This window comes from Oryza glaberrima, chromosome 2, assembly GCF_000147395.1.
Source record: "Oryza glaberrima chromosome 2, OglaRS2, whole genome shotgun sequence".
Classification (NCBI taxonomy): Eukaryota; Viridiplantae; Streptophyta; class Magnoliopsida; order Poales; family Poaceae; genus Oryza; species Oryza glaberrima.
The window spans coordinates 11,504,330-11,529,391 of NC_068327.1; the positions used below are offsets into that span (position 1 = coordinate 11,504,330).

The window sequence follows — 25,062 nt, forward strand, 5'->3', positions numbered from 1 at the left end:
TGATACCACTCTTCGTATCCCATTGTGCAAAGTGGTAAGTTGTTACTTCAATTTTGCGGGTGAGTGTCTACCATTTTCTATTTAAGTCCTAATATTTTTTTAGTTTACTGAGAAGTCTAATATTTACACTAAACACCCAAAAAATCAGAAAAGGAATATAAAATTCCCCTCCCCTCGTCATGTCCGTCACTCCCTCCTCCTCTCTCTGCGCACTGCTCTTCCATCTCTCCTCCACTGGCTTCCCCTCCCCTCTCTGTTGGTGCCGCTCTTCTGCCCCCTCAACCGGTGCCGCTCTCCCTCTCACCTTAGCCGGCAAGCTTCTCCGGCATAGATCGAATTGGGAGCAGCGGATCGAGGCGGCATGACTCGTATAGGGTGGACCATCTGAGTTCTCCGGTGGCGCTCACAGATCAGATGAAGACAAGCTCACGGCGACGGATTAAGGTGACGCGGCATGAATCAGGGTGGCAGTCAACAAGCTCTCCGGTGGGTCCGATTTGCTCGGAGCATCAACCTCGACAGCAGATCTGCCTAAGAGCGGTGGTCTGGGTGATGGTAGGGGAGCTCGGCAGCGCAGATTGGGCCATGACGATGACCTCTCGGTGAATCCCTCCGGTTGCCTCTCTGCACAACGGTCGTTGTTTCTCTCAACTCCGGTCGCCGCCTCTGCTCTCCTTGGTCACATTGAAACAAAATTGCACGGAAAACGCGAGGGCTAGGGAAAGCACGGGGGCACGCCATCTCCCACAATGTGGCTTGTCAAGTTGCTTCAATCGGATGAACTTTGGCAAGGCTCACGCATCCTCATGAAGAGCACTCAGGACACAACTGTCACCGATGTGGAGGGGAATCTCCTGTTATAAAACCGGCCCCAAATCACCATGGGAAACCAAACGCGGAACAAACACCATAGGAGATCAAAATATGATGATGACACTGAGGCACGATATTTGTTAATGAGGTTCAGCCGAAGCCTACATCCCCGGGGCACTGATTACGGGCGCTCCTCCCCGATCCAATATATTACAACGTATCAGAGTTATAACGACTCACGGCCAGTCACTGCCGGCAGCCGCTCCCTCTCGCTATGCTATGTCGCCATGCGGTTACAATATGCATGCCCCTCTATTTATGAGAGATCCTAGGATAGGGTCCGACTCATACTTTAGTCCTAATACCTATCACAACTCTAAATCCTAAACTGTAACCGACTACGTACACATAGTCGACACAAACTCTAACAAACTCCACCTTGGCGAATATGCCACGCCAACCTGAATTCGTTACTTGCTCGAACCGTCGTGCACCCGGACTTGAGTTGATCCTTTTCCGCCGCTCAAGCCGAGTTGCCCCGACGAACCTTCACCAGGCTCACCGTAACAAGAGACCCCCACTATCCCTGTAATTTTTTCCTCTTGACTCCACCTGCAACAGTGCTCCACCTTCTCTCATATCACCACAGTCGTCTTGCCAAGCGAAATTGGATTCCTTCCTAGCTGTCACATCATAGACTCCTCAAAGACCATGTTCAACTCCATCTACCATCTTAAATTTGACTTGATCTAATCCATGGCCAGATAACCGATGTCATCACCAAATAGATAAATCAAACTCACCAGACTTGAAGAGAACATTTTTTTCCTTGTCATCTTATGAACCGAGCTAATAAATCCAACATCCACGCTCTCCCGCATCCGTAGACTAAACTTGATAATTTGAGAAAATCACCGTTGTCTTGAATCTCCTGAAGAAATTATCACCATAGCATTCGCTCTTTCTCTTCAGTGACGCAGATTCCATATATCCCCATCATGCAAACCATGCAGATCATGGATATATCATGTACTGCCAAACAGACACGTTGACGTTCTCAACGATTTTCACCCGCTGTTGCCGGGAACTTCGATTTACTTGATGCTTCTAGCGAGTCACACACCTTTGACTTAACGCGCCACTTTGCCTAGTTGCATGCAGAAATTCCCATACATATATAGCATGGCCACATTGAACCTGTAGCATATATCACTAAGACGCTACAGTGTTGACCTGACCAAATTCCTATGCATTGTTAATGTTGCATGCAGCCTGCTCAGTCTACATACGCAAACCAGCCAAAGCACAGATCAGTGCACCCAGGAACTGCAACCTCGTGTCACCACCTGAGCACACAGTCAACTTGACTCGGCCTCCAAGCACAAGAAACCTTTTTCAGCGGTCAACCAGTCAAAACACGGCCAAAAGGAAACAAGCCACAACTGAAAACTCCTCGTTCAGATTGCTACCGCTGCTTCCTCACGCACGCGTGCCGACTGCCGCGTCGCACCGCCGCGCTCCTGCTCCAACAGAAGCCACTGCCAGACTGCCTCCACCGAAGAAACCGAGGCCCGCCGTCTCCTATTGCTGGAGACAGCCCGCGTCAAGTTCCGCTAGCACCTGCACGCTGACCGCACCAAGCCACGTGTTCCTGCCGCTGTCTGACGCCGCAAATTAATCATCGCCACCAAGAAATCCAATTCCGATCGATCTCCTTTTGCTTTGATAATTTGCACGATTGCAATCTTGCAATCCCGTGGATATCCTCCTGGTTGATGTATTGGCTTGCCAAGACAGACTTCAATATATTTCCAAGTCCTACTTCGCCTCCACCGTGTCCGACTCTGGGCTTCCTGCTCATCCTTTGTGTGTGTATCTATGTGGAATTCCCCGACCGAGTCGTATCCACCCCTTTGCTGCACACAACCAAAAAACGAGTCCCACATGATCACAGCTCCAACTGAGCCTGCCACCTTCGACACAGCTCACGGTCTCCGCCGCCGAAAACGCGCACACCGCCACGGCCCTAACCTCTTCGAGCATCCCGTACACTCCACGACCTCCTGCATCACCGCGGTTCAAATAAAGTTTACACGATCCGTTCGACCCAATTTGCCAGTTTGATCGCCCTCAATTTGATACACATGCATGTCGCTTGTACATTGCCGTTGTAGCAATCAATCGCTCACCACCTCATCGTCAACACCTCTCCATCAGCGCAAAAAAAAAGGATCCACCCGCTCCGACTTCTCATTGACCACCCGTCAATCCAGTCGCGAGCCGAAGCCGACAAATCCATGCCGCCTTCACAGCCGCCGAACGACCCGAGTGCTACATCTAGCCGTCTCCCTGTCGAACGCAACTCATCAAAAGGCCTAGGCCACCCCCGTCCAGAGTGTTCGATTCCACCGACCGAGAACGTCGATCGCCTCCAGCTTCAATCAACCCCGAGCGTGTGGCCACATGTCTCCCTGTTGAGAGTAGCTCACCGGAAAGTTCGAGCCACCCGCCCGAAGTGTCTGACCCACCGATTGGATCGCCAATCGCTTCCGCCGCCATCAACCCGAGCACCACGTCTGGTCGTCTCCCTGTTGAAAACAGCCATCGAACGGTTCAGACCGCCGCCTGAAGTGTTCGATCCACCGATCAAATTCCGTTGATCGCCGCCGTGCTCCACCTTGCGTCCATGTCCGTCCCTGGACATCCTGTGCAGTCGCCGCGGCGTGGAGCACCTCCCTCGCACCTCTACCATGAATCTCCCACAGGCTCTGATACCACTTGTTATAAAATCGGCCCCAAATCACCATGGGAAACCAAACGTGGAAGAAACACCATAGGAGATCCAAACACGATGACGACACCGAGGCACGATATTTGTTAATGAGGTTCAACCGAAGCCTACATCCCCGGAGCACTGATTACGGGCGCTCCTCCCCGATCCAGCATATTACAGCGTATCAGAGTTACAACGACTCACGGCCGGTCGCCGCCGGCAGCCGCTCCCTCTCGCTATGCTATGTCGCCATGCGGTTACAACAGGCACGCCCCTCTATTTATGAGAGATCCTAGGATAGAATCCGGCTCATACTTTAGTCCTAATACCTATTACAACTCCAAATCCTAAATTGTAACCGACTACGTACACATATTCAACACAAACTCTAACATCTCCGATGTGGCGCACTAAGGCCAAGCACCATGTTACTGCTCTATGAATGTCCTAAAGCTGCCTCTAAAGCAAACATCGCTAGCCATCATATGAAATAATGTGAAAAGACCATAAAAAATTAGGATAAAACCCATCACGAATTTTCCTTGGACTAATCTTTAATATCTTAAGGTTGGTGCACTTAGCTAGGGAATGTCAACCTCGTGGAGGATGTGTATGGAATGAAAGATCGCAACTCATCTGGTCTAACTCTCTGTCAGTTATTCATAGGCATAAAGTATTATAGGACAAAGAAATCCAACATTCATAATAATCTATCTCTTGGATGTTCGTTTAATTACTAATTAGAGTGTCATTCAACTATTGACATACACTTGTTATTGTAATTTTTTTTCCTATCAATGTTTGCAGCCGTGGTACTAGGAGAAGGTACGAGTCGATCAGTTGGACTTAACAATATATTATTCTGGCAGTCAAAATCTACTATTAGTGTTGGGATAAAAGCAAGGCAAAACAATGTAATTTGTTTTTTTTACAAGGGAAGGTAACTAGTTTATATGTAATATAACAAATTTTTATGAATGTCATCAGTTCATATATTCATGCCGTCAATGACAGATACAGATTCTCCGGAGAAAGGAATATCCCAAGGACTAGGAAAGCTAGCTGTTTGGGAAGATGGGAGCTATTGAAAAGGTAACGACCGTCACTAGGAGCAAGCTGCCTTGGCTAGGTAGCAATCCGCTTTGAAGCTAGCGGGCAGGGTGAAAAAAGGAATAAGCCTCTGACTAGGAAGGTCAAGCTTCATTCAAGGAACCGGGGGCTCGGCAAAAGTTGGGAAATTGAAGGTGCACGAGGCGCGATGCGGTGAACTTGTGTTCAGATACAAAATTTTCACTAATCCGTAGATTGTCGGTGACATTTCGAATCCTATAGAGATTGTCGGTGACAGTCCTCCCCAACTACAGAGTAGAGCTCAAAAACACACGCCATGATCAACAATGAATATCACTTTTGATAAAGTAAATATTGTGGGAAGTTAATATGGCGTCTAGTATAACAATCTACGTTTCACATTGTTTTGCACCTGTGTAATTCAGGAAGAATACTCTACAAAAAATATTTGCCGGATAACACTAGTCAACAAAGGATTCAATCGTTAGAGACTCGTGTTGGTAATTTCGCAAAGCAATTTTTGGGAACGTATTCAATCATTAATTAATACATGATTGTATAACAAAGAATTTACAATGCTCGGAGCAAAACAAGTCGTCCTATGTTCTTTTTTTAATGTCAGTAAAGTATTAAAAAAAGTATAAGTTAGGCATGCTGATCTCAGAAACAGACTGTGGTATACCATGCTGCATTGCACATTTGCATACCAGCCGACTATCATTACTAGTTATCGTGCATGCAAGGCACATGTTGGCAATATATAACTAACAAACAATTAAGAATGGAGAACAAAATTTTATAGGTTATCCTAAGATGACAATTTGGTCAGTGAAATCTAAAAAATCTTGTGTTCAATTACAATTTTCTGACCAACAAAGGTAAAAAAAATATTCGCAAAAGGTACAAAATTGCCAACTAAAATTCATACATTGCGCTGCTGCTACTTCCGTAAACAAATATTTGTGATCTAAATTTAAATGATTGTCAGCTAGAAGTGATATAGTAAGTAGTAAAGAGAATAACTATCGGAGCATTCTTTTCTTACAGAAGAACAAATTAATTTCTTACAGGAGAATAACAATTGATCTTATTTTCTCATTGCCGTAAAACATAATAATTTGAAGGAAATGGAGAATTTTCCTATTCCCTCAGCTGAATTTACCCAAATTACTCCCTAGAAAGGACAATAGTTTACGAATATACAATCAGAGTAGACGATGCATTTGATAAATTTTCCATCTTTTACCTAGATGCCCTCCATCTTTACAGCCAATTCAACAAACAGGATCATTCTAGGGCTAGCTAGTTTAAGAAAGCTGCACAAAAATAAGTACTCAAAACTTCTGTTAGAAAGAACATATTTATGCTCCATACATTCTCTGCGGTGAGTTTTATTTTATGAGAAAAAAGGAAACATAAATACATATTAACATTCCTGAAAATGAATTAAGATGACCAAATTATATATTCAGGCATAAACTTTTATCTCACTTTAATCTATGCACTAAAACTCTATTTGAACTCCTAAGACCAGTATGCGACAAGAAAGCATGCACACCATGGAATCCTAAATGGTCACTTGCCAGTTTCTACAACACATTTAATTCCATGGATGGCCAGTAACAATGCACGTGCAATGCACGAAAAGGCTAAACTAAATTCAATCAAATATATTGCTCTGTAGATTTACAGACAGAATAGCGTTAAACATCATTCATTTGAAGCTACGCAAATAGACAAACCATATGCTTTAATCAATTGTACAAAATGCGAACCTAGCTTATATAATGTACCTAACCAAATCAAGAAACCCACTTTGAGTGCAGATTCAGTACCAAATGTGCAAAATTTCAAGTACATGATCATCTAGAGTATGAACATTCAGTTCCGAACTCTGAAGTATAAACCATCAGAAGCAAATACAGAGATAAAAAATTGTGGAGACAAAGCTTAAACCGTCAGAAATAATGATGGTGTCCAAGACACCATGATCTCTGTGGACCATGTGATCGTCAATGGGGGATGACCATCATTGATGGGTCAAGGTTGATTCCACCGGCGCCTAGGATCAGCAGGCAATCAGATTATCACTTAGGAGCTTGATGCGTACATGGACATGGGCCATCGGGACATGGTCATAGTGTTCCTTTTGTCCTGCCCTGATCCCCTTAAAGCAAAAAAAAAAAAAAAAAAAAAAAAGCAAAATGACATGTATACTGCTACCATCAGAAAAATAATTGAGATCCAAAATTTTTGAAATGATTGCAGCTTCAATACAGTAATAGGAAGAGATCTAAACTTCATCGCCAAAGTTTATAAAAAAAGACTGAACTATAATTCATGTATGGCCCTAGTATCACTATACCAGCAAAATGGCCAGTAGTTTCACTGTCATGACAATGGTTTACATGTGAATTACAAATGCGAATTTCAGTTTACTGTAACAGTTCCCATATGGATTAAGCTCAAAACAAGTAAAAACCTGCTGAAATCTTTGTCACCCTTTCCAATAGGTTCATCAAGTTAAGCAACCTCTGAACCTGGTATTTCCAATAAAGTCGTTTTGATCACATTCTCATCAAGAAATGGAAAACGTGCCTGCAGTGTAGACAGTAGTACAGATTAGATCGCTAATTCTAATTCATAACGCACAACAGAAATTACCTCCTTGGCTCCTTGCCATTGTTTGAAATGCACCTACCATCTCTTCCCAAATATCTTTTTCAGATTCTCTACACATCTATAAACTCATTTCCTCATCAAGTGAAACCTGGTGAAAATACAGGGACAAAAAAAGATCAAGATTTGTGCAGTTGCAGTACAACATCTGAAAGAGTATGCATTGCACAACCTAATATGCAAGTATACAACAATCATTATTTTTGGGTAAATACAATAATCAAACTGGCGCTTACACACATACCCTCCAATTTGCATGATTATATCAGTGTGAACATTCGAGAGATATAAACAAAGGACTCCCATATATCATACAAGCTCTAAACTTTGTGAGTTTTATTTTGATTCTGATCAATAGCAAATATATAATTTGGTCAATTCAATCATTAATTAATGCATGATTGTATAACAAAGAATTTACAATGCTCGGAGCAAAACAAGTCGTCCTATGTTTTTTTTTAATGTCAGTAAAGTATTAAAAAAAGTATAAGTTAGGCATGCTGATCTCAGAAAAAGGTATTCAGACTGTGGTATACCATGCTGCATTGCACATTTGCATACCAGCCGACTATCATTATTGAAGAAATTAGCCATATCTCGAACAGAGAATTACATAATCCAGTTTTAATTTAGTTCATGTCACTTGCAAGAGGAACTTTACATGATAATATAGGGCTTGTTTAGAGGAGCTTTTAGCAGCTGCAGCTTCTTCTAGAATCTCCAGTTGCCAGAAGCTCCCCCAAACAGTCTAACTTTTTACCCAGATTCTAAGAATCTGTAGTTGTAGAATCTAGAAAATGAACTAGAAGCCAGAAGCTGGCTTTCTCAGTTTCTCCAAATTCTCATCAACTAGCTTTTAAGCAGCTACTTCTCAAAATCTTAAACTCCCCCAAACAGGCCCATAGACTGTTGCCTAAGATTTCCCGTTGATAACTTTTATGTAATCTGCGGTACTCTCTGCCCAAATGGATGTTCTTTATTTTCCACACACGAATGTACAAACTGGAGGTCCCATTAATGGCGTGTTCGGTTAATCCTCGTGAGAAGGTATTGGAGAGAATTGAGGGATTAGTTTCACATCTCAATAGTTTTGTAATATTGCGTATGTAAAACTTGACCCGCTAAGGCTGTGTTGTTTACACAATGTGTTAGGAAAGTTTATCTCTTGTCATGCAAATGGAGAGGAAATCTCGGACGGCTGTTTTCCACCCGTTGCCTACATGATTAACGCGATTCAATTGCGATTATTTCTATAATTACGTGATTACACGCATTGATCGGTAGCGCCAAACTTTCCATATTTTGGATTGCCCCTGATCTCCCTCAGCGCCATACTAACAGGGGAGGCCGGTGTCGTGGATAGGTGACGATCTCTCCATGATCATCTTCTCCCCGAAAATCCCAAAACCCTATCCGATCAACTGAGCGCTGGAGGGAGAACATGTGGTGGTTCTGGGGCAGTGTAGGTGGCGACCGGAAGGCCGCCGCTACCCCGCAAGTGATCGCCGGCGACCCCTTCGGGATCAAGCCAGCGCCTCACTGCTACTGCTACCACTACTTCGCCTACACCGACAAGAACAAGGAAAATCACATCAATGGCTTCAAACAACGGTCAGTAAACTAAGAATTCCGCATTAGGGTGATTATGTTTAGGCTTAGCACTCATGTTAGTAGATCACAAAATTCTACATTTGGTATCAGAGACATTTGCTATAGCCTCATGATTCCATCATCCCGTTTAGAAGCCATAAGATGCATCTAAGCCTCGTTTTCATGTTGGTTTTGATGCAAACAACATTAGAATTAATGTTAATTAATCATGTTTTATTCGGATTATGTTTCCATTAAGCACTGCTCAAGGCTTATTATGTTTAATTTTACATTTTAAGATTGATTTAGGCTTGGGTAGCAATTAGAAGGAGGTGAGATTCGGCGGATGGTAACAATCTCCAATTTTCCCTAAATTTTCGAAACCCTAATTTTAGAAATCCCCAAATAAGAACCCTAAAAATCCCGGCGGATTAGCAAATAAACTTACCCGTATGACGAGCTTGCTGTCGTCGCCACGCGTGGCATCAGCTCGCCCGCGCGCTCGGTGGCGTCCTTGCCGTTGTCTTGGACTGGCCTCGCGCCTGCCTCTCGTGGGCCGCGTGAGGTCGAGGCTTGCCCGTCGCGGCTTCGCTGCGCGTGAAGGAGAACCAGGGTGGGGCGCCGTCGCACCGGCATCAGTTCGCCGCCACCGCACAGCCCGCTGTGCGCCATCGCCGGAGAGTGCGCGGCACGGCATCAGCCTTATATGTTAGGGTTAGAACCGGCAGCCTTATATGTTTTTTATTTTTTTTTCTCCTTTACTAATGAGGGTTAATCCGAACTGTTCATCAAAACGAACGGCTCGGATCGCTTCCGATCGGGCCACCGCCATTAGCAGGCCGCCGCGCGCCCTCTGCTTTAGGCCGAGCCGTGCATCATGGGCCGCACGCACCAAGCCGCCCCAATGTTGTTTTTTTTTCCTTTTTCAATTCACCTTTAAGTATTTTTATTTTTAGAAATTGCATTAGTACCATTTATATTGCTTAAGATTGCTGAAAAATTATGAAAGTTTATGACTGTTTATAAATTAATTCTAGCTAAATGAAACCAACGAGAAATTTGGCTAGATTTTTCTTTTTCATGATGTGAATTTATTTTCTGATCAACGTTGATTATAAATTCATGTAAATTTATTTATGATTATGTTTCCCAAAATTATTTTTGCCCAACGGTGATGTAATTAGAGGAATTTATTTCTGTTTAATTATGTAATTAATTGAGCCAACATAAATTAATTGCATACATATACTTATGGAAATTTCTTCATGTTTTTTCAGCTTTTGGTCAGATCCGACTCATTGAGCCTCTTGATGGGACAAATTATGCTAAGTGGAAGGCTGACGTGTTACTCAACATAGGCATACTCGATTATGATTATGCCATTAGAGAGGACCGTCCTGAGGAACCTTTTAGTGTTGAGCACGATTATGAGGAGAAACTGAAGTTGTATCGTGAGAAAAATAATGAATGGGAGAAGTCCAATAGGATTTCTCTCATGTACATAAAGAGTGCCATATCAAATGCCATTATTGGTGGGATTGAGGAATCTGATGATGTTAAGACATACTTAGATAACATTGATAGGAACTTCAGGAGTTCTTCTAAGTCTTACGCTAGCTCTATAATTAAGCGCCTAACGTCCATGCGCTATAATTATAAAGATTGTGTGAGAAAGCACATTATGCAGATGGGTGCTATGAATGGAGAGCTTAAGAGTATGGACATGGGAATTAATGATGATCTTCTAGTCCATTTTATCTTGAGTTCACTTCCTTCTGATTTTGAGTCTTTTATCATTAACTATAATAATCAGAGGGATAAGTGGTCCATTGAAGAACTTATTTCTCATTCTGTTGAGGAGGAGGATCGTCAGAAGGCTGACAAACAGAAGCATAAGGATCAGCTGAACCTCCTTCATGGTGCTAAGGGCGGTAAGAAAAAGTTTTATCAAGGGGAGTCTAGCAACTCCCAAAACAAGAAGAAGAAGCCCAACACTCTTTCCACTCAGGCTTCTAATGGTGCCCAGAAGGGCAAAGCTCAGGTTCCAGTAGGTCAGAATTCTGCTGGTAAGTTTCTTTGCAAGTTTTGCAAGGCAGAAGGTCATGCTCAGAGGGACTGTGAAGGCTTTCGGGCTTGGCTTTCTAAGAAAGGTACTAATGTTGTTGATATTGTCTCTAATGTTGATGAATTACTTTATGTTGAATTTTCACATAAATCATGGTGGATTGACTCAGGTGCCACTGTGCATGTTGCTAACTCATTACAGGGATTCCATTCTGTGAGGACGCTAAGAAAGGGGGAGCGGATCCTAAGAGGGGCTGATGGAGCTGAAATTAAAGTGATGGGCGTTGGGGAGCTTCATCTTCGACTTTCAAGCGGCAATAATCTTTTACTTCATGATGTTCTTTATGCTCCCTCTATTAAGAGGAATCTTATTTATGTAATGGTTTTAACAAACAGTGGTTATGATTGTAATTTTTCTAAGGACAAATGCTTTATTAAGTACAATAATATTGATATTGGTCTTGCGACTGTGCAATACAAGCTCTATTTGCTCTCTTTGGATGATCATATTATGAATATATTGAATGCCTGTAATAATAATGAGACGTCTTCGAAATGGTGGCATTGTCGTTTAGGCCACATTTCTAAGGGGGGAATGGAGCGTCTCATTAAGGAAGAGATACTTCAACCCTTAGATTTTTCGAATGCGGATCATTGCTTAGATTGTATTAAGGGAAAATTCACTAAGAAAATTAAGAAAGGATCTACTAGGAGCACGTGACCATTAGAAATAATCCACACGGATATATGTGGACCGTTCCCAATAACATCTGTTGATGGATATGACTCGTTCATTACCTTCACAGATGATTTCTCCCGTTACGGATATGTTTTCCCCATTAAAGATAGATCTGAGCCACTCGATAAGTTTAAAATATTGAAAGTCGAGGTTGAAAATCAGCATGATGCAAAAATTAAGGTAGTGAGATCAAATCGAGGAGGAGAATATTATAGGAGACATACTCCTTATGGGCAAAGTCCTGGTCCATTTGCCCAATACCTTCAGATACATGGAATAATTGCCCAATACTCTATGCCTGGAGAACCACAACAAAATGGATTGGATGAGCGTCGCAACCGTACACTTATGTACATGGTACGGAGTATGCTTAGTCATTCTACTTTGTCTGTGAATTTATGGATAGAGGCACTTAAAACAGCTGCACGCATACTCAATCGAGTTCCAAGTAAATCGGTACCCAAAACACCTTATGAATTATGGACTGGAAGAAAACCGACATTAAATTATTTACGTGTGTGAGGCTGTCGTGCTGAAGCAAGAATATTTAATCCACAACTAAAGAAATTAGATCCTAAGACTGTAAGCTGCCATTTTATCGGATATCCTAAGACATCTAAAGGTTACTGATTTTATTGCTCGGACCATGTCACTAAATTTGTGGAAACTAGACACGCCGTATTCTTAGAAAATAATGAAGTCTGGGGGAGCTCACAGGAAAGGGAAATTAATCTTGAGGAAATTCGGGCTAATGTTGCACCGGAAATCCAAGAGAATAATGTTCCAATAAATTTGGTACCTCATGTTGTACCTGTGACTCAGACCATGGTAGCACCAGATGAAAATTCTGGTGATACCGACTCTGTTGAAAATAATAATGAATTAAATAATGACACTCAACAGACTTCTGAGGCACATAATGAAGAAATTCTAGAAGAACCTTCTCAGCCGCTAGTGATAAAAATGAACCACTTAGAAGATCACAACGGGAGAGGAGATATGCCATTCCAAATTATTATGAGGTTTATTTAGGTGAAGATATTGGGAAGGTAGATGATCCCACCTCATTTAAAGAAGCAATAACAAGTGAACATTCATCCAAATGGCTTGAAACTATGGAAGATGAATTAAAAATCTATGAGTCATAATGGAGTCTAGGACTTAGTAGAAATTCCTAAAGGAGCCAAAACAGTAGGCTGTAAGTGGGTCGACAAAACTAAGCTTGACTCCAAAGGGAAAATTGAAAGGTTCAAGGCAAGGCTTGTAGCAAAGGGTTTTTCACAAAGAGAGGGAATAGATTACAATGAAACATTTTCTCCTGTCTCTAAGAAATACTCATTTAGAATTTTCATGGCGCTTGTTGCTCATTATGATTTAGAACTCATCAGATGGATGTAAAGACTGCATTTCTTAACGGTGACTTGCATGAGGATGTATACATGGCACAACCCGAGGGTTTTGTTATTGGAAGGCAAGGACCATTTGGCTTGCAAACTTAAGAAATCTATCTCTGGACTTAAACAAGCGTCAAGGCAATGGTACCTTAAATTCGATGAAATAATTAAGAGATTCGGATTTAAGGAGAATGAGGTGGATAATTGCATTTACATCAAGTCTAAAGGTGGAAAATTTATAATACTAGTACTCTATGTGGATGACATACTATTAGCAAGCAGCGACATTAATATGTTGCATCAGACTAAAGAATCTTTGTCATCTAATTTTGATATGAAGGATCTCACCGGTGAGGCATCTTATGTTTTAGGCATTGAAATACACCGAAATAGGTCTAAAGGAGTACTGGGATTATCTCAGAAATCATACATTAGCAGAGTACTAGAAAGATATAATGTGAGTAAGTGCTCTGCAACACCTGCTCCAATAGTTAAGGGCGATAAATTCGGATTATTTCAAGCCCAAAAAATAAATTAGAATAAGATCAGATGAAAATGGTACCATACGCTTCAGCTGTCGGAAGCCTAATGTATGCTCAAGTCTGTACGCATGCAGACTTAGCATTTGTTACCGGGATGCTTGGCAGATTTCAGTCCAATCCAGGTTTAGACCACTGGAAGGCTGTTAAAAAGGTCTTGCGTTACTTGCAAGGCACTAAGGATTACATGCTCACATATAAGAAGTCTGAAGAACTTGAAGTCTTAGGTTATTCAGACGCAGACTTTGCAGATGTTTAGACACTAAGAAATCTACATCAGGTTATGTCTTCACTCTCGCAAAGAGAGCTATTTCATGGAAAAGCTCTGAACAAACTTTGACTACATCGTCAACAATGCAGGCTGAATTTGTGGCATGTTATGAAGCAACGGGGCAGACCGTATGGCTTAAGAATTTTATCCCGGGTTTAAGAGTGGTCGACAGCATTTCTAGACTAATCACATTATACTGCAATAATAAAGCTGCAGTATTCTATTCAAGTAACAACAAGTCGAGTGGTGCTGCCAAACACATCGACATTAGGTATCATGTTGTGAAAGATAGAATCTAGGATCAAACCATTAAGATTGAGCATATTAGTACTAAGTCAATGCTCGCGGATCCGCTCACCAAAGGCTTACCTCCCAATTTATTTAAAGATCATGTAGCCGGCATGGGAATAACTGATTGCCTTTGATTAAGACTAAGATCCTGGAAATAGGGGCATTAGTCCTAACTAACTCCCATTAAGATTAGATAGAGTTCTTTCGAAGTTTTATAGTGAACTATAGGTACCGGAGTCTTGGTAGGATATGATTACTACCCTGACGCATTGCCTTAGTAAATCTATTTTTTCTAAGAATAAACTCATTAGCCTCAAGATCAGGGGGAGAATGTTAGGAAAGTTTATCTCTCGGTATGGAAATGGAGAGGAAATCTCGGACGGCCGTTTTCCACCGGCCCGTTGCCTACGGGATTAACGTGATTCAATTGCGATTATTTCCATAATTACGTGATTACGCGCATTGATCGGTAGCGCCAAATCTTTCCATATTTTGGATTGCCCCCGATCTCCCTCAGCGCCATACTAATAGGGGAGACCGGTGTCGTGGATAGGTGATCATCTAATCCCCGAAAATCCCAAAACCCTATCCGATCAACTGAGCGCTGGAGGGAGAACGTGTGGTGGTTCTGAGACAGTGTAGGTGGCGACCAGAAGGCCACCACTACCCCGCAAGTGATCGCCGGCGACCCCTTCGGGATCAAGCCAACGCTCTCACTGCTACAGCTGCCACTACTTCGTCTACACCGACAAGAACAAGGAAAATCGCATCAATGGCTTCAAACAACGATCAGTAACCTAAGAATTCCGCATTAGGGTGATCATGTTTAGGCTTAGCACTCATGTTAGTAGATCACAAAATTCTACACAATGTTCCCAACTTCAACCCACTCGTTTTTTACGCTCACGTTTCAAAAAATATTAAATGGTGTGTTTTTTTTAAAAAAAATATCTATAGGAAAGTTGTTTTTAAAAAATCATATTAATCTATTGATAAAATAGTTTGTATTTAATTTAATTTAAAAAATCATGTTGAGAAGAACGTAACCTAAGAGTGTAATGTGAGTGCAGTGCATAGAGATGTAGGCAAATGTTGCTGTAGAGCCTAGAAGAATGCAAAAACTACGTGGGTGAACTTCAACACCTCCTTGACTCCGTCTGTACAGCCAGAAAGTTTTTCAAAACTACGAAAGTGCCATGTTTGGATGGGCCCTAAGCCCCTAATCATGGTCCATCTACATGGACAAGCCAAGATCTTAGTTCAAAATCCGGCCCTGTGCCAGAATCCTGGTATGTAAAAGAAAAAAAGACGGTTTTGCTATAAATCTGTTGACAAATTTCTTCCTCAGAATTTGTCGATTTTTGAACCGCTTGATGAACCTCGGGATTCGTGCTTTTCTATCGACGCTTTAATTTGTTTCTTTCGACCGTCCGCCGGCCGCCGGCCACAGGCGCGGCTCATGCACGCCTAGATGACAAACGAAGGGCAGATATAAGCGGCAGGGCATAGCCGAACATGCATGCATGAATGATGGTCTCCGCATGCATCGTATAAACAGACATTGCGAGTTTGTAATCCCTCTTTCACGTGAGCTGTGCCAAACATAAGTTTTCTAAAGTTACATCTCACTATGTAAGTTATATTATAGTTACAGTGTAGTTATGCTATAGTTACAGTGTAATTACATGTAAGTTGCAGTGTAATTATTCTGTAGTTACAGTGTAATTACAGTACAATTATATTGTATTTACATTTGATAAATTTTTAAGAGAAAATTTGTCGACAAATGTACGAATAGTTCAAGAAAAAAAGCCAATACAACTACATAGCAAGGTTGCACCGAGAAAATCCGGAGTAGAAAAAAAACTAGAACACACTTGACCATGGGCTTAAACCGTAGTTGACCCGTTGCAATGCACTGGGACGTTTTCTACTATTCTAAAAAAGAAATAATAAGAGTGCAAATTATTAATGCGCAAGAGACGACGACTAGCCATGTAATTAATGTATATCTGTCCAGGACAAGGACTGAATTAATTATTAAGAGAAAGCATTACGACGATTAAGTTGACAACCACCTCTGTTATGAAGAGTATGCGTTTACAATCAACCACCGGTTGCGCTGTTGTTGTGTTCGCATGCCTTAATCCCTTTCCTCTCTGCCATGGCAGCTCTCAATCTCTATCGATCTCCCTCCCATGTCCACCTTTTATGCAACTCGATCGCCATCACAGCTTTCTCCACCAACGCCAGAGTTGTGATGCGCGCGGGATCCGTTTTGTGCGCGCGTCGTCGTACGGTGACGACGATGTCGATGTGTGCGACAGCAGCAGATCAGTTGTCGTCGTCGTCGTCGTCGATGGCCGGATCAGGCACGCCGTCAATGGTGCTGGCCCCGGCCGTTCCGGTCTCATCTCTCCTGGGCGTACGACGACGCGATAAAGCTGATCATGGAGGCCGGCCGCCGTAGCCCTTAGCCGTAGGGTTGAGGCATCGCGCCGCCGCCCGCCGGCCGGCCACCCTGGCTTCCTCCTACTCCCGTACTCCGGTGTCGATCCGGCCAGCAACTAACTAGCTATAAGTTGTTTGTTTCCGTTGGCTTAATTTGTCGTTGACATTTTTTTTTCTTTCTAACACACAAATGATATTCATTATACTCATCATCATCATCATCAAGCGGTTAGTTTTTTTTTTAATCACTTTGAGCAGGAAGGAGGAAGAAGACACACATCAGCATCTACAAACACGGGCCGTGATTGTGATAGCAGCTTCAAAGAGGATGGAGGCCAGACTTGTGGACATGAAGAGGATGGGCCGGGCCACCACACACGGCCGGCCTGGAATCTTGCATTGCATGGGCCGCAAGCTGATGGCTTGCCCAGCCAGGCAACCACAAAACCCCTACGGCGACGTCCCTGAGCTTCCTGCAGTGCCCTCGACGACGACGCACGACGGCGCGGCTGTCGGCAAACCCTAACGCCGGCCATTCCCATTAGCTCGTCACCGGATCGGAGCCGCGAGCACCCTGAACCTCCACTTCCTAAGTTCGGCCGGTCGATCGATCGAGGTGCACTACTAGAACGCGATTCTAATTCGTCTCCTAATTCGTCTCCGATCCCTGCTGGGGGAAGGGTTTAAGCTAATAATTAATTAAGCTAGAGCTCCCTTGTTCTAGTATTTGTTTGAGCTATTGATCCTCATTCTTGTTTCATGTAATATTCATCATATATCATTTTTGCTTCATGGTTCCTCAGTACTCCCTCCGTCCAACCACCCCGCGCCGCCGCCGCCGCCGCCGCGATTTCAGCAACTGTGGGGTCATCTGCCTTGGCATTCATCCGGACTGACTACCTCGCGTCTCATGTCGCGCGCGCGCCGCCGTGTCCTGGCCCCTCGCAGGTGAGGTAGCAAGCAACACTTGCTACTGACACTAGTACTCCTGAATTATCGATGCATGTGCCGGCCTTTTTTTTTTTTTTTGGCGGGGACGCATGTGCCGGCTTGATTAACCACTAAGAGCAAGTCTAATAGTACAGCCCACTACTAGCTCCAATTCATCTATAGCCAATCTAATAGCCAATTAGTACAATAGTTGCTTACTATACTATTAATATATGGTCCCACCTGTCATACACATAATGTGTCTTGGAGTCCGTGCTACAGCTGGCTACAGATCTGTAGCCCGCTGCTCTTCTCTCTCATCGTTTATCTCATTAAAATATGTTTGCAGCTGACTAATAGCCTGCTATACCTGCTCTAATCAGTTTCTAAACATCCCACCCTTATTTACTACTCCCTCAGTTTCATTTCATAAGTGTTTTTTCTTAGTCAAAGTTTTTCAATTTTATTAAGTTTGAAGAAAAAATTAGCAACATTTATTACACCAAATTAGTTTCATTAAATTTAACATTGAATAAATTTTGATAATATATTTGTTTTGTATTGGAAATGTTAGTATATTTTTCTATAAACTTCGTTAAATTTAAAAGAGTTTGACTAAGAACAAAATTAAACGACTTATAGTATAAAACATGGGAGTAGCTAGTTCTTCTACCTGAGATCAATGATACAACAGAGCTGGCTGTACGTGGTTGTACTAGCTGCACTTGCATTCGGATATACTGAAAATAAGATAGCTGACAAGCTATAATGTATAAATGCTCTGATGACCTAAGCTATATACACACATATACTCACTCCGCTTTAATCTACTTGTTGTTCTAGCATCAATAAAATTTAAAAACTTGTCATTCTTATATTCTAAAGCATTTTATAGAGATGTCTTTCTATTCCTACCCTTCATCAATACTACATTCACATTACTAATACTTAGTGTTACAAGGAATTTAGTGTTTTCTTGATTAAGATGTATTCTCTCTATCCAAAATGATCATCATATATGTTTATGCGTCAAGACCAATGATAATTCAAATTGCATCAATCAAGACATCATGTACACATTCTCCCACAATGCATGCATCGATTAAAACACCATGCCAATTATACCCTAGCATGCATACATTCTTTCATCCTGTATTAATTGTATTCCGATAAAATCCATATCCAAGCGGTTATATGATGATCAATTTGAGAAATTTTGGATTCTATTATATGATGATTAATTTGGGAAGAAGTGAGTAGTTAATAATGCAGCAATATAATTTGTTACACACCTCTTATGTTATTATGAGATTTATAAGAACGATAAATAAATTGAAGCATGAGTATCTGTTTAAGAAAGAATTAATGAGCAAATTTTGTTGTATGGGGAAAGGAACAACAAACAAAAATGTAAGTTCCTTGTCTTTTTGCGAGGCTCCTAATTGCTAACTCCAATTGTAGTAACTCTTTTTTTCTAAATCTAGTTTGGTTGTATACACGTAGTAACAGTTATTACCCAATCAATGCATCTCCAGATGTCAATTTACAAAATGGTACACTATTTTCTTTTGTTTTCTCTACAAATAATGGCAGATGCAACCACTTAGCCATCTCTAACCCTCCATGTAATCTAGTTTCCATAGCATTAAATACATTCACATAACAAAAATTTGATGTGGCAAGAGAGTTAATTAGGAGAGAGGTAAAAAAAATGAAGAAATCATTTCTCATGAAAAAACCATCTATATACATAGTGTCTATAGGGCATAGCAAATATAAAAACTTGATAGAACTCTAACACTAGTAAAGTTCACACACGTAACTCTAAATAAATAGACAAGCAGATTAAGCTACAAACTCGCTTTTCTATTTAAATGGGAATTATATATCATGCGTACGTAAGTTTCGCATATATTCACTGTATGTGCCAACTGATAAATATAGAAAAAGTTCTAAAAAATATATAAATTTAGCGCACATATATAGGAGTACAAATTATCATCTTTAGATTCATTGTATTAGCATAATAAAATAAAATAAAATAATCTAACAGTTTTAGAAGTATAAATTTTGTCATTTTTTTCTCCCCAACCCTTAATCTCAGATGCATGGTTTCATAGAACTGTTTCAAATGATCATTAATATTCATTCTTTTCTCTGTATATAAAGTTTTGTGCAAACTCACGAAGCAAGACCTATGTTTATATGTTTTATCCACGTACAATTCTGTCTGTCTACAATACTAATTCAGATGTACTTGCAAAGTAAATACAAAATAGGAAAAATATTCTTAAACATTTTTCGAGGGGCGAAGCACCAAATCTTACCAAGTAAAAAGAGAATTTGACCACTGAAGCAGGAAGAGCCACGCCATCTGGTGCATGATGGTCATCCGATTGAAAAGCAAACAAAAAATAATAGAACAAATCACAACTGTACGATCATGCAGATCAGTAAAAATATTTGTAAAAAAACCTATATATTCTCATATATTTACATTGAACGCCTTACATTGTTTGATTTCTTAGTACATTACATTATTGTCTCCCCTATTATCATTTATAACTGTACTATGAAACTAAGAAAACTCACATGCCTATTTATCCTAAAACAAGTACAAATTTAATTCATAAGATCATTTATCCCATTTAATTTTAGCATACATGCTATTATAAATGATGCATTACAACATTTTACATAAAAAGCCAGGTAATAGTCAGAATCATTTACGTTACTTCTTTTGAAATATCCATTTATCCCAATAAATTTTAGCATACATGCTATTTTTTTATATGAAGCATACATGCTATTATAAATGATGCATTACAACGTTTCATGTAAAAAGCCAAGTAATGGTCACAGTCATTTCCGTTACTTTTTTTGAAATGTTTACAAGACAAACATGTTTTTTAAAACTTATTATCTTTTTTAAAAAAACTTATTATGAGTAGCACATTATAGGATGGTTAAAGTTGCGCAAATGTGCGACTTCATATGCTAGTGTGTGTGATAGGGTCATGGCCAGATTTAAATTCTAATACCCACTAATATTACACATACACGGATTGTGTTTTTAATAGGAAATTGTTAGATTTAATAAGAGATTGCTGAGCATATGTTAGAAGGTGTATTTGTGGGCGTGTGAGTGCAGTAACATATATGCTTCTGTCATGTAACTAAAAGAAAATCTTTGAGAAAAAAAAACTTACAAAACAAAGGCTTCTGGAGAAACAGTGCAAATTTTTAGGAAGATAAAGATCTTCATAATTTTTGGAGGCCTCTAACCATGTTTAACTTTAGGTGGAACTTAAGATTTTGAATTTCCCTGAAATGACACACAATAATTTTCACAACAATTGGTAGGTAATATAATTTAAGTGTCACAGACATATAATGGATTTCTTCTAAATATTTCAAGAAGATACCTTGCACTGTAGACAACATAAGTCTAGACCATTGAAGCGTAAAAATCAATAGTAAGTGGGTAATTGGTTGTGGACAGCATATATGAAATACTTGCATGTTGTTTTGCGGCAACTCTCTAATTTACAACCATCTTATGACTTAACAGTAAGGAGGCACCAGGCAATTGCGAGAAGTATATATACAGAGGACAACTTTGCCAAAAAGTAATGCTCTTAACTGAATACATCATATGTCCATTCCTTCTGTATAAAAACGTGGAGCCTGTTGGCAAGAATGGAAAGAAAGTATGTTGCATGATGACTGAGGAAGCCAAGCGCCTGATCAGATCACTTCTGAAAGCACTTCATATCTTCCACCAACATGGAGTGTGCCCTGGACAATTTGATGAATCAAATATTGTCCTTCTGAAAGATGGGAAGCTAAAATTCAGAGATATAACTTTTGAAGCCAAGGATGAAACAGGGGTACTTCGAAACTACCAGAATGTCCACCTGATACTGTCTCAGCTGCTCCCTGATAATGTTCCTGAAGACATTAAACATCTGTTGGATTTGATGAGCTCATCCCGCTCAAGTCAAATGGGGTACATGATATACACACACGCTTCTTTGGTACCTCTTGGAAACAGGTTTCAATTCTTTCTTCAAATGTATGAGAAACTCAAGTCTGTGCTGGGTCGAGCTGAGCATCAAAACATCCTGGATGCTGTGCCATATGGTGACTGGTACAAAATATTGGAAGACAACCATCTCCTTAACAATTCATTCCATGGCCGCAGAACCCCATACAATATCAATGGGGGACCTACTGTCTTTCTGAACTTCTACAGGAACACAGTTGTGCATAGAATGGAAAACCATGGCCAACCACTGAAGTACTCTTACAAGAAACTCAGGTACACTCCAGATGAATTTGAAGAGATGTTGGCGGTTACCTTCCCGTTGTACCTACCAAAAATTCAAGAAGTTCTTGACGAAAGGAAAATGTTGAGAGCTTTGAATCTTGAAAACCTGTTCAGCATGGAGGCACAGTGCAATCATGAGAAGTACATATACACAGAAACAACTTCCCAAGAGACAACACCATTACCTGAATACATTGTAGCATTAACTGTCTACAAAAACGTGAAGCCTGTTGGTGAGAAGAATGGAAGCAGAGATTGTTGGATCATGACTAAGGAAGCCAAGCGCCTCATCAGATCACTTCTGAAAGCACTGTATATTTTTCACCAACATGGATTGTGTCCTGGAAAATTTAATGAATCAAACATTGTCATTCTGACAGGAAAGGGGAAGGCGAAATTCACACATATAACTTTTGAAGCCAAGGATGACTCAGGGATACTTCGAAACTATGAGGACACCCATGCGATACTTCAGAGAATCCTGTGTCAACAGTCACCTGATAATGTTCCTAAAGACATTAACCATCTGTTGGAATTGATGAGTTCACCCCGTTCGATTAATATGGGGTACGTGATATACACGCACGCTTGTCTACTCCCTCTTGGAAACAGGTATCAATTCTTTCTGCAAATGTTTGAGAAAATCATGTCTGTGCTGGATCGTGCAGTGCATCAAGACATGCTAAATGATGTACCATATGGTGACAATTGGCACACAATATTGCAATGCAACCCTCTCCTAAAGGAGTCATTCCACAGTTGCGAAAATCCATATGATACCAATGGAGGGTCCACTGTCTTTCTGAAGTTTTACAGGAACACAGTTGTGCATAGAATGGAAAATCACGGCCAAGCACTGGTGTATTCAAACAAGAAGAAGCTCAAGTACACTCCAGAAGAATTTGAAGAGATGTTGGCAGTAACCTTCCCATTGTACCTACCGAAAATTCAAGAAATGCTTCAGGAAAGGAAAATGTTGAGAGCTTTGAATCTTCACAAGCTGTTTTAAACTATCAATAATGAGAGCTTTGAATCTTGCATGTGGGAAACTTCAATTACAACTTCGGTGGTATAACTTGACTGTTGTAATGCATCAACTATCAAGACACCTCGATTTTTGTTGACTGACACAATTTTGAACAATCTGTAAGTGATTTATTTTATAGGATAGCAATTGAGTGTAATCATGTAACACTATGCCCGACCTGTGAAGTCTGATTATATCAAAACACTTCAATTTTGGTTGACGACACAATTTTGAACAATGTGTAAGTGATTTATTTTATAGGATAGCAATTGACTGTAATCATGTTTTAAACATTTGTTGTATTACAAGGAAGATATATGCCAATTTTTGTTGCATGCATGAAACTTGAGTATTACTCTAGTTGTTTGACATTTGATTATACTGTTGCAAATTAATCTCTTCCACTATCTATGTTTTATATATACTTCCTTTGAACGATTTGTATTAAAATTAATCCCTGCACCATGACAATTTAGAGTACTCCTTGAATCTGTGGAATAAAATCACGTTTTCATTTTCTTGAGTATACATATGTTCAAGTAACTAGGATTCCACATATTGATGTGCTAATCATATATTCAATTTTGTATGGAAAAATTGTGTTATTACTGATTGAAAAAACACTTAGGTATTACTACAAATCTAACTCGTTTTATAGTCTAATTTAAGGTCTCTTTTTAGCATTTGATTATGCAATGTGCACTCTAATGTGATTTGCTTTTGTGCTCAACTTTAATTGGAAGATATAAGGGAGTATTTCTGTAATTATGACAATGCTGCTTTTGGGTAGTTAGTGTTCTCTTAATTGCATAGATGAAGCTTCTGTTGATGTTATCTGTATTTTAGCATGCAAGTATAGCCCTATATTTCTGCAGTAGAATAATGCTTAAAGATTGCATTGTAACTGTGCAACCTGAGTTGTGTGCTCATAGGACATGTACACTAAATTAGTAAATTTCCATGATTCACTATTGTCAAAGGAAAATGGCTATAATAATTTAGGCAATTGAACAGGAAGCATCTTTCCTCTCACCGAACGTTACAGTATTAAATCTTTGCTTGAAAGCTATAGCAGAAAAGAGCAGCCAGTTTTAATTCGATTCACTTGGAAAAGTTTAAATGGACCAGACAGAATAATTGGAGAATCTTTACAGCTTACACAGATTGCATAGATTGTTTTATTTGAGAAGTATAAAAAGCTAAGGGCAAATAACATGTCATAGCTTTTGCACAGATGTCTCTCTTTTTATTTTGGGATTTTTTTTTCCACTAAGAAAATTTTACATCACAATTTTGCCATCAAGCCGAAAATATACATCTCAATTTTGGCACTGATTTTTTTACTTAGACCAGTGGCAGAAACAAAATACGTATCGTAAAAATTAAGATATGATTATTCATTTCTGGAGAAACAAAATCATCCCTTCTCTTGTTGCCCATACATTCATCTACGGATGATGAATTAGGATTACTACATAAAAGGGGAACCTGTGGCTAAAATCTCCACTCTGCAATTCTATTTTGCAGAAAACCATCGAGGGAACAACAGTGGAGAATGGTGCAAGATGGCAACGACTAGTGGCAAACAAAAATTGATTACCTGTAAACAGAGATCCTTGCCTTTCCATGAAGGCAAGAACTCTCGCCTCCTGAATCCTGGGATGGCGTTGTCGACCGGTGAAGACAGCGGGCACCGGGCGGCGGTGCCACATGGGAGACGCCGGCAGCGGCCAGCAAAGGAGAGAGGAATGGCAGCGCCCGAGGGTAGGACAGACCACCAGTCGGCGATGGCGACGGGGTGCTTGTGGCGCGATAACCCCAAGCGCCGGTGAGCAAGATGCGAGATGGAAGATTCCAGATCGACAGCGGAAAAAGGGGACAAATCTTCGTGACGGAGTGCGTTATTGTATTGATGGGCTTGGGAGAGACGAGGGCCCACGGTAAAGCTTATTTGAGTGGGCTGATAATTTGAAACCGGTTCGGCGTACTAGTTTCGAAGCATTTGAAGAATTTTATTTTCTTTTTTAAAAAATCATATTTTTCATAAATCGTACTCCCTCCATCCCAAAAAACCAACCTAGTATTAGATGAGATGTTTCC

General features: G+C 40.7%; 3 long non-coding RNA genes across 10 annotated transcripts; 1 reads left to right on the forward strand and 2 right to left on the reverse strand.

Moving 5' to 3' along the window:
- Window positions 1-6,834: 6,834 nt before the first annotated feature.
- On the reverse strand, window positions 6,835-9,635 carry LOC127761983 (uncharacterized). Its single transcript, XR_008015342.1, has 3 exons — window positions 9,375-9,635; window positions 7,359-7,427; window positions 6,835-7,255 (listed from the first exon to the last, which is right to left on the reverse strand). It is a non-coding gene; the product is annotated as an uncharacterized LOC127761983 (long non-coding RNA).
- A 6,702-nt stretch (window positions 9,636-16,337) lies between these two features.
- Window positions 16,338-21,262, forward strand: LOC127764435 (uncharacterized). Its single transcript, XR_008015873.1, has 3 exons — window positions 16,338-17,291; window positions 17,479-17,623; window positions 21,177-21,262. It is a non-coding gene; the product is annotated as an uncharacterized LOC127764435 (long non-coding RNA).
- LOC127764433 (uncharacterized) lies at window positions 21,076-24,855 on the reverse strand. 8 transcript variants are annotated; one of them, XR_008015869.1, is made up of 4 exons: window positions 24,563-24,855; window positions 22,631-22,872; window positions 22,121-22,560; window positions 21,076-22,041 (listed from the first exon to the last, which is right to left on the reverse strand). It is a non-coding gene; the product is annotated as an uncharacterized LOC127764433 (long non-coding RNA). The 8 variants fall into 8 exon arrangements; XR_008015868.1 differs by having other exon boundaries at window positions 22,121-22,276; window positions 22,433-22,872; window positions 24,563-24,854; XR_008015872.1 differs by having other exon boundaries at window positions 21,076-21,573; window positions 21,647-22,041; window positions 22,121-22,872; window positions 24,563-24,851.
- Window positions 24,856-25,062: the final 207 nt, after the last annotated feature.